This window comes from Cryptomeria japonica, chromosome 7 (genome assembly GCF_030272615.1).
Source record: "Cryptomeria japonica chromosome 7, Sugi_1.0, whole genome shotgun sequence".
Classification (NCBI taxonomy): domain Eukaryota; kingdom Viridiplantae; phylum Streptophyta; class Pinopsida; order Cupressales; family Cupressaceae; genus Cryptomeria; species Cryptomeria japonica.
In genome coordinates, this window is record NC_081411.1 from 136,539,266 (window position 1) to 136,549,200 (window position 9,935).

Genomic DNA, 9,935 nt, shown 5'->3' on the forward strand with positions numbered 1-9,935 from the left:
TCTCCTTCTTCAAGAGCTAAAGGTTGTTGGCTTCACTTTGCAAATCGACCTGAAATGTATTTGGAGGGAGGCTAAATCCTTTTATACTAACCATTCCAAGGGTAAACATGGTACAACCATACTACTTAGTCCTAGATGGGCTAACAAAGTGATTAACTGGGGTCAATCCCCCTGTGCTAGGGCTATTTGGGTTTCTATTCAGCTGGATGACCAAAAGTTTGGAATATGTTATGTATATGCCTCTAATGACTATAGAGAGAGGGGGGAGCTTTGGAACTGGCTTGTAGGTTTGGAGGACATCCCTTGGATTGTGGGGGGTGATTTCAATATGATTGAACATGCAAATGATAAAAAAGGAGGCAACAAGTTTGAATGAAAGGGTATGGAAAGGTTGCAGTGGGATAGAATGATTAATAAACTACATCTTGTTCACCCTATTGCTAGAAGGAAAGGCCATCTGAACAATGTGTGGTATACTTGGCGTAATTACCAGCAAATGAATAAGAGAATCTATTATAGGCTGGATAGACTCTACTTCAATAAAAATCACTTTGACATTGGCAAAGGAACTAATGGGGATCAATACTATGTCTCTCCATACACACTATTAGACCATCACCCCATACTAATGGGTATTGATCTCTCCTCCTTTGGTCACCCCCCTCTACAAGACTTGCTTCCTTCACTTTAAACACTAGGATCTTGGAGGATGAGGATCTCTGCTTTGCCTTGGCCTTCATCAGATTGATTAACATGAAAGATCAACACTGAATTTCTAATATTGACAAATGGAATCTAAACATTAAAAGTTGGACCACCCTTTGCCAAACAGTACAGAAAAAGAAACTCAAGGATGCCAAGAGGGTTGAGAGGATACTTCAGGAAGATCTTTGTAATGAAAAGATGAATCTTCAGGACTCACCTAATGATGAAATCCTTACTAACACCTTGGTGTCAATCAAGAACTAGCTTAGGAACATTCAAAATGAGAAGGTTAGAGGGTTGAAAACTAGGGCCAAATTGAATTGGTTGGATTCGGGGGACAAGGGCTCAAAATTTTTCTTCAAAATTCTTAAGGTCAAAAAGGCAAAAGAGAGCAGCATTTCTATTTGGGAAAATAATACCCACATTACTGACACGGAGGAGATCCTCAAGTGCTTCACTAAATTCTACCAAAACTTATTCACTGCAGTAAATGTAAATGATGAACATAGGGCTGCCAGGGTACTCATTAAGGAGTTGATCCCACCTAAGATTAATGAGGAGGACATTGAGTTTGTAGGGAGTCCCATTTCAAAAGAGGAAATTCAAAAGGTTGTCTCCTCAATGGGAAATGATAGATCCATTGGACCGGATGGTTTTCCAGTGGAATTTAACAAGAAGAATATTAGGTGGATTGTTGGTGACCTCCATAGCCTATATGTTGAAGCTATTAATAAAGGAACTCTAGGAAAAGAAGTCAACCAAGGGGTGATCAAGCTCATCCCTAAGGAGGGGGACAAGACATTGCTAAAGAACTGGAGGCCTATCACGCTATTAAATGTCTCCTATAAGATCTTGGCCAAAGTGTTGGCTAATAGGCTGGTTAAAATCCTTCCAAAGATAATCAGTCCTACCCAAACTGGCTTTGTTAAAGGTAGATATATCCTTAAAAATTTGATCACCTATTGGGAATCACTCGAGTGGGCTAAGGAGTCAGGGTAGAACAGGGCCATGTTGTTGATTGATTTTGAAAAGGCATATGATAGGATAGATTAGAGCTTCATAATTCAGATGTTGGTGAGTCTGGGGTTCCCGAAGATGTTGTGTAGGATATTTCATACTTTACTCTGTGAGGCCAATGTTATTGTTGATGTAAATGGAATCAGATTTGATAATATTCTTCTCTCCAAGTCAATAAGACAGGGTTGCCCACTTGCCCCAACCTTATTTGTGTTGGCTACTGATGCTATGTACTATGTTCTTAAGGATCACAATATGATCCCCAAGGTCAAAGGCATCTTTCTCCCTAATAAAGAGGAAATTATCAATGTTCAGTTATTGTTGATACAATTGTCCTGCTTGTCTTGGAAGAGGAGAACCTATCCTCTCTGTTGCACAACATTGAAATCTTTTGCAAGGCTTTAGGCAACAAAATTGCTCTCCATAAATCAATCTTGCTATGATGGACTGATTCCCCCCCTAACTAGCTATCTAAAATTGACTTAAAATGGGGAGGAATGAACCCAATCACTAGATATTTGGGTATCCCTTTCTCTATATCCCCAAATCTAAAAGAAATGTTGGAGTCGTTAAGGAATAAGGTGGATAAAAAATTGAATAAATTATATAGAAACTTCCTCTCCTTGGAAGGTTGGTTTCAAGTTTGTCAAAAAATCTTGTCTTTATACAACATCTATTTCTCCTCAACTTGGCTATTCAGTAATTACCAGTTCAATTATCTTCAAAAACAAATTAGGAAATTCCTATGGTTGGATGGGAATGGGAAAAGGAAACAACATGCTATAAAATTAGATTGGTGTATTAGATCTAAGATGCAAGGGGGCATGGGCCCCAAAGACCTCAAAATTTAGGGCATTGCCTTGGTTGCCAAGTGGATCTTTAAAGCCATTGATGGCAATGAACCTTGGAAAATTCTGATCAGACACAATATACAGTGCTCCCTCCCTAAAAAGGAAAAGAAATGGAGGAACTTGCCCATGTGGGACTTGATTACTGGCAATTTTGAGATCTCTCCTGTGGTCTCAGAGGTCTTTAAATCCATATGGAGGGCTTGGAACCATGTCAAACAATTCATCAGGAACACTGGCATTGTTGATAATAAGGGTACTCTCAACTTGGGCATATCTATATGGTGGAATATTCTGCATAATGGGAAGCAACCGGCCTGCCTTCAAGGGTGTTCTGCCTTGAAATGGCACAACTTAGGTCTTGTTAATTTTGAACACATCTTGAAAAATGGTTCTATGATTTCTTGGGATGCTCTTAGTTTAGCTTTCAGCCTCCCGATCTCCCAAGCCAGAACCTACCATGTCCTCAAGACTGCACTCGACCCCTTCCTCTCCTCATCTTCCCCTCCTTCGCTCTCTCCAGTTTCTTCCCATTGTTGGGTTGATGACTCTCCCCTCCCTCTAATGAAAGACAAACTTGTCTACTCTTCCCTTCCTGATTTTGACGATATCCTAACTTATCTCAATAATGTTTGGAACCTCACCTAGGATTCTGAAAAGTGGCATTCTGCTCTCTTGAGATTCTGGTCCGCTCTAACTGAACCAAAATAACATTCTTTGCCTAGAAAATTTTGCTTTACAGGCTCCCTCTTAAAGACAATAATGGCAACCCCCTATTGTGTAGATTGTGTCATCTCCCTAAATCTGCACTACATATTTTTTTTGAGTGTCATTTCGCCAAAGAGGTGTGGAAATTGTTTGGTCTTTCAATTGATACTAAATATCTTACTATTGATGAGGTGATACTTGGTTATATTAAAGGTGGCAAGAAATGTGCTAATCGTTTTTGGTCTATTATCTCCTTGGAAATTCTTTGGATCATTTGGAAATCTAGGAATGATGATGTGTTTATTGGCAAGGGTAGATACCTCATTGAGTCTCTTAGGACACTCATTCTTTACCTTGTTACTATGTAGGTCACACTGGTTCTCTGCCTTGACGAAGTCAAATTTGACAGATGGTTGAATGATGGTGCAACATATGTCTTCATCAGGGAATTGTCTCATGGGTTTACCTGGGACCTAATGGGAATTAATAAGACACACTTTGAGTAAGCATTAATGAATCTTATGTAGGAGATGGAGTCAAGACAATAAAGAGAAAACTTCATTCAGATGGAACTGGAAGGACTACCTACCCACCCTTTTAGAGACCAGTTCATCGAGGGACATGTATAGGTGTGGTGCGAGGGTGAATTGGGATGGACTGTGTAGCTCCACCCTTTGGGAGACAATGTTGATCTCGACTCCTCCTTCCTCTTTAGCTAGTTGATAACCTATTTCTTTTATGATATACAACATATATGGGACCTCCAATACTATATTTTTGTACATTTTGGGTTATATTCTATATTATTCCTATGCTTCATTCGTAACCTGTATGTAATGGACATATGATATGGCCCGTGGGCTTTCCAGCCGTGGTTTTTTTGATACTATGAGTCCTATCTGATAGATGGCTATGTGTTTTCCAGCCAGGACTTTTGAATTTTGTAATGTTGTTCTATGATACTTAATACAAAAAATGTTAGTAAAACTTCTTGTAGGATTGGAATTTCTTTCTTTTGTTGATTTGCTAATGTTGATGTTAGGACAAATAGCACTAGATTCTCTTCAACATGACCATCTTGAACACTTTTTTTTATTGGATCTTGAGTTACTACATGATCGAATATTTGGATACTTGGAACATCTTGTATAGAGACATTTATTTAGGCTTCTTATTGGTTGGTTTTTCAATGTACTATTATGCATAAATAATTGGATCATTCTTATTGAGTTAAAAAGTTATTAGTTAAGAATCACATAATTAGTTGGAATTATCTATCATGATACTTCTTCTTGAATCTCAATTTATATTTACTTAATAATATCTAATGTCTCATCAATCTACTTCATGCAAAGCCTCATTTTTAGTTTGAATATTACCTATTTGTATATTCTCAATTATTTGTTCTACTTGTCTTTGGCTATTGAATTTTTCTTGCAAGACCTCTTATTCTTTATTCTTGTAATAAAAAATAATATAATATAGTTAAAATATTACATCATTTTAGGGTGAATTTTATAGAGAATTATACCATTCTTAGACTACTGAACCACATAGGGTCACAAAGAGAGATTTCAAATAGATTACTAACTACAAGGGTTTTGAAGGGTCCATGGATCAAACCTAGCAATCTATGGTGGAACCACATAGTGAAACCTTGTGGAATGCTAGGAAGATTTTTAATTATGTTTTCATTTTGTTTTTGAGGCAAGGAAGTCTGATCTCTAGCTTTTCCACCATACCCTAGGCTTGACACGTTGAGTTGGCAAGCAATGGGGAACATGGACAACAGGCCCTAGATGAGTAAATTTGATGCTTGAAATTGATACCAGGTTGTAGTGGACATCCTGATGGTTGTTTAGACCTTAGAACATCATTATATTTCTTGGACCTTTGAACTGGTGAAGACATTTGAGCTAAACCCTAGTTTGTAGGCTTAAAATGAGGAAAGGAGGCCTAAAATAGGGTTCAAAGGGTTAGAAATCAAATCCAAATCCAATTTTAAGATATTCTTTGAAACTTCCAAAAGGGTGTCTAAAAAAGAAAAGAGTTCATCGGGGTGTTCAAGATTTTTGGAAGTTAAGTGCAAAATACCTTGCCGATAGGGCTAATTGGACTAGGTCTTCTAGTAGGCCTAAAAGAGCAAATTAGTTCTAAGGCTAAGAATCGGTAAACACCAAAGACCTAGTTGAAGGGATAGGGTTGGAAATAAAAAGAAAATCAACCCTAAGTGATTTGGGTTTGAGTGTATGAAGATCCTAAGGTAGAGGGGATTGGCTCATGGCAAAGTGTAAGGAGGTGTTGGGCTGAGGGATCTCAATTGAGGAGTGTTGGACTCTTACAAGACAAGAGGTGGTCACCTTGGTCTCTAGACCTTTGGAAGGTTAGTAAGGGTGAGCCCTACAACCTTTGGAAGGTTGAGTTAGTGGGAACCATTGGATGGTTCAAGAGGTAGCCTAGAGAGACACCAAGAACAAGCAAGCTCTGAAGGAGTCAACATCCTCTCTTCATTAGATTTCTATAAGAGCCACTTGATTCAAAAAAGTGGTGTATCTCAGACCAAGAGGTAGAATCAAAAGCTAGCAACATGCCACCTAAAGCAATGAGTCAAGAGACCATTAGAAACATGGTCTAGGACACACTAAATGAAGCTTGAGACCAAGATTCCAAGAAAAGTAAGGGCAATATCACATAGTGGGGTGATGAAACTGATGATGAAGATGCAAATGTGATAGGAGTGGTAGCAGAGAAGAAAGAGTTGGAGAAAGATTAGCCAATCTTCTTAGATGTCCTTAAATCTCTCAATAAAGATAAGTTAGATGGTTTGTTGGTCTATAGTGGAAGGCTGAATGGAGAAGAGCTAATGTATTGGATAGAAGCTTTGAACAACTATTATGAATACAAGGAGGTTGCATAAGAGAAGAGGGTCAATATGGCTAGGACTAAGTTGAAAGGATCAACTTTAGTATGGTGTAACATGATGCAAGAAGATAGGGAACAAACCAAAAGAAAGAAGATCAGAATCAAAACTCAATTCCTTCCACTAGATTAGGAGGTGCAGATACACAAGAAATTGTTGAGTTTGAGGAAAAGGGAAATGGATGTGAGTGCTGATACAGAGGAGTTCAACAAACTAACTCTAAGAGAAAGGAAACAAGAGGAAGAAATGGAGAAGGTAGAAAGATACCTAAATGGTCTAAGACAAAACATTCAAGATGAAATTATCATGATGGCACCTAAGATATTTCATAAGAGTTTTTAGTTGGCCTTGAGAGAAGAGGACAAGATCAAGAGGAAAAGTGAGTTTAATCAAAGAGGTAGAGGTGGTAAAGGATTCAGAGGAAGAGGCACCTTTGGAAGGGGTCATAACTTTGGAAAGAATGAAGAAAGAAAACAAACAAAACATAGTGGGGATAACTTTAGGAAGAATGGTCCGTTTAGAGGCAACTCTAGAGGAAGAAAAAACTTTAGGGGCAGATTTGGTACTCAAGGGAGAGGACCCACAGTCTTCTCTGGTAAATTCTTTCATCATCATCAAGTGGGCCACATAATGAACCGGTGTCCTAAAAAGACTTCAAGTTATTATGTAAGTGAAAGAAGAACATAATTGGTGCAGTAGGAAGACAATCAAAGTGTTACCTCGCCAATCAACAAAGTTGGACTAGTTTTAGATGGAGAAAACCTGATGTTAAGGAGGACCTTGTTGAAGGTACCGCAAGCCAAAGAACCTACTCAAAGAAAGACACTCTTCAAAACCACTTTCAGATCATATGGTAAGATTTGTAAGGTCATAGTGGATTCAGGGTCTACTAAGAACATTGTAGCAGTTGAGAAGAGAGATAAACTCAAGTTGAAAATGTTGCCACATACCAATCCTTATAAGGTATCATGGCTGAGTAAGGGACAACATGTGCTATTTGATGAGAAAGCTTGGATGGATTTTGAAATTGGAGAGTATAAGGATAGAGTGCTATGTGATATACTACCTATGGATGCATGCCATTTGTTTCTTGGATGCCCTTGGCAATATGATGTCAAAGCCATACATGATGGGGAGAAGAATTCTTATTTTATCACCAAGGAAGGAAGGATGTTCCAAATGGATCCATTGGTTATTCAAGGAGAAGAAAGACATGTAGGATCAAGTGTTATGTTTCTTAGTGGGAAGGAGTTCCTAAAAGAGTTGAAGCATGAGGGGGACCAAGGATATTCCATCATAGTGAAACCAAAAGAAGAGGCAAATTCTTAACCTAAACCGGTAATACCTCAAGAAGTGAAGACCTTGTTGGGCCGGTACAAGGAAATTGTTTTCAATGAAATACTAGATGATTTACCCCCATATATAGATGTGAACCATCAAATAAACCTCATACTCAGAGCTACCTTGCCAAACAAAGCTGCTTACAAAATGGCACCAACTCAAAATGAAGAAATAACAAGAAAAGTGCAAGAACTGCTAGATAAGGGGTTGATAAAGAAGACTTTAAGCCCATGTGCAGTACCTACCATGTTGGTACCTAAGAAGGATGGAAAATAGAGAATGTACACAAAATAAAGGGCCATCAACAAGATTACCATCATATACTGGTTTCCAATGCCAAGAATTGAGGACCTAATGGACTACCCAGGAGGAGCTTGTTACTTTTCAAAGTTGGATTTGAAATTAGGCTATCATCAAATAAAGATCAGACTTGGAGATGAGTGGAAAACAACCTTTAATACTGATGAGGGGCTCTATGAATGGTTGGTGATGCCCTTTGGGCTTACAAATGCACCTAGCACCTTCAAGAGACTCACGAATGAAGTACTTGCAGAGTTTATTGGTAAATTTGTGATTGTTTATCTTGATGAAATTCTAATTTTTAGTAGGTTGAGGGAGGAGCATATTAGACATTTGGATCAAGTCTTGAGGAAGCTACATCAAGTAAAGCTGATGGTCAACTTAGACTAGTGTGAGTTCTTCAAAACTGAACTAGTTTATCTTGGTTTTGTAGTTTCTCAAGGTTGTTTGAAAATGGATCCAACAAAGGTAGATGCAATAGTCAATTGGCCTACTCTTATGTCAATAGGATATGTGAGAATTTTTAATGGAGTAGCTTCATTCTATAGGAAATTTATTAGAGGGTTTAGTCATGTATGTGTACCCATACTAAATACCATCAGACGAGGAATGAAATGTCAGTTTAAGTGGACTAGTGCAATAGATAAGGTGTTTGAATTGTTGAAACAAAAAGTGGAAAAATTACCTTATCTTAGCCTCCCTGATTTCAATCATATTTTAACTGTCGAGTGTGATGCTAGCAAGTTGGCAATAGGGGCAGTTGAACTCATTGATATGAAGATCTGATGTTAGTTTACTTGTTCATGCATGAGAGAGTAATGGTACTATAGTATTGAGATAAGAGGAAAGCTTAGCAAGTGACCGGTTTATGACTGTTTGAGCTATACTGGATGTTATCAGTTGCACTCTGTTTTAACTGGTGTTCCTGTTTGTGAGTCATTTGGAGTATTTGTTGTCAAACCAATTTTGTACTGTATTTGTGTTTGTACTGATTCACCCCCCCTCTCAGTACCAGTTTGGTACTAGTGGTTCATGATTAAGTTATCAATTGGTATCAGAGTTCTATAACTTCTCAGAACTCGTTAACCTCAAGTTACCCAGTTAAGGGATTTGAATCAAGCCTGTTAAGACCACCTTGTTAGGGGATTTTGCATCAATCTAGTTAAGGCTACCCTGTTAGGGGATTTTGCATCAATCTAGTTAAGGCTACCCTGTTAGGGGATTTTACAACTGTTGAAGTGGTTAGAGATCAACAGGAATTACAATGATCTGATAACAACACTCAATGCTAATGCATATCCATTTTGGCTCCTCTTCTCCTTCTACACATTCACTTTGCAGATATCTCTTCCTTCCTTTGGTCTGGCAAGAATCACGTATCTCTTCCCTTGGATACACACTTTACACCTTTTTCCAACAACCTTAGAAAGAAACACAACATCAACCTTATAGGAAACAGACAGGTCGATAGCAAAAACCCTAAACCCTAAACCTGTTAGGTTAAGTAATTTAGGCGGTTTAATCCTGACCATTGAATCATACTGCATTAAATGCAACAATCTTGAATCGATCTCAAGACATTCTCCATCATCCATTTTCCACCGATTTCATGGCGGCTGATAATCCATCACGTGTTATCATCGTTTGACAGACTTCACAAATTCCCGAGGTAGATAGGAATAGTCTTCTTCATGCAAGATCCTTCATGTGCACAGAGCTTACGTGGCAACATGATCTGTTCTCTATTATATTGCTGACTCATCACACAAAGATCACCAATTGAGTCACACAGACTTGAGGTATTCCAACTGGAAATCCTGAAGTGGAAGCTACCTACCAACCAGTAGTCATACAATGCTTCCATGGGCCAGTTCCCATAACTACATGTCAGTTCATCTTGAACAAATATGCCGCTTCACTTTGGCATATAAACTGGTTCATACTTATGACGGTTCCACTCTCTCACATATCACATATGTTAGTTCACTTTATAACACATATTGACATCAATGACAACATACAATATCATTATGTCTTCATGCCGGTTCACATAATGCCAACATACTAAATACCATCAAACAAGGAATGAAATGTCA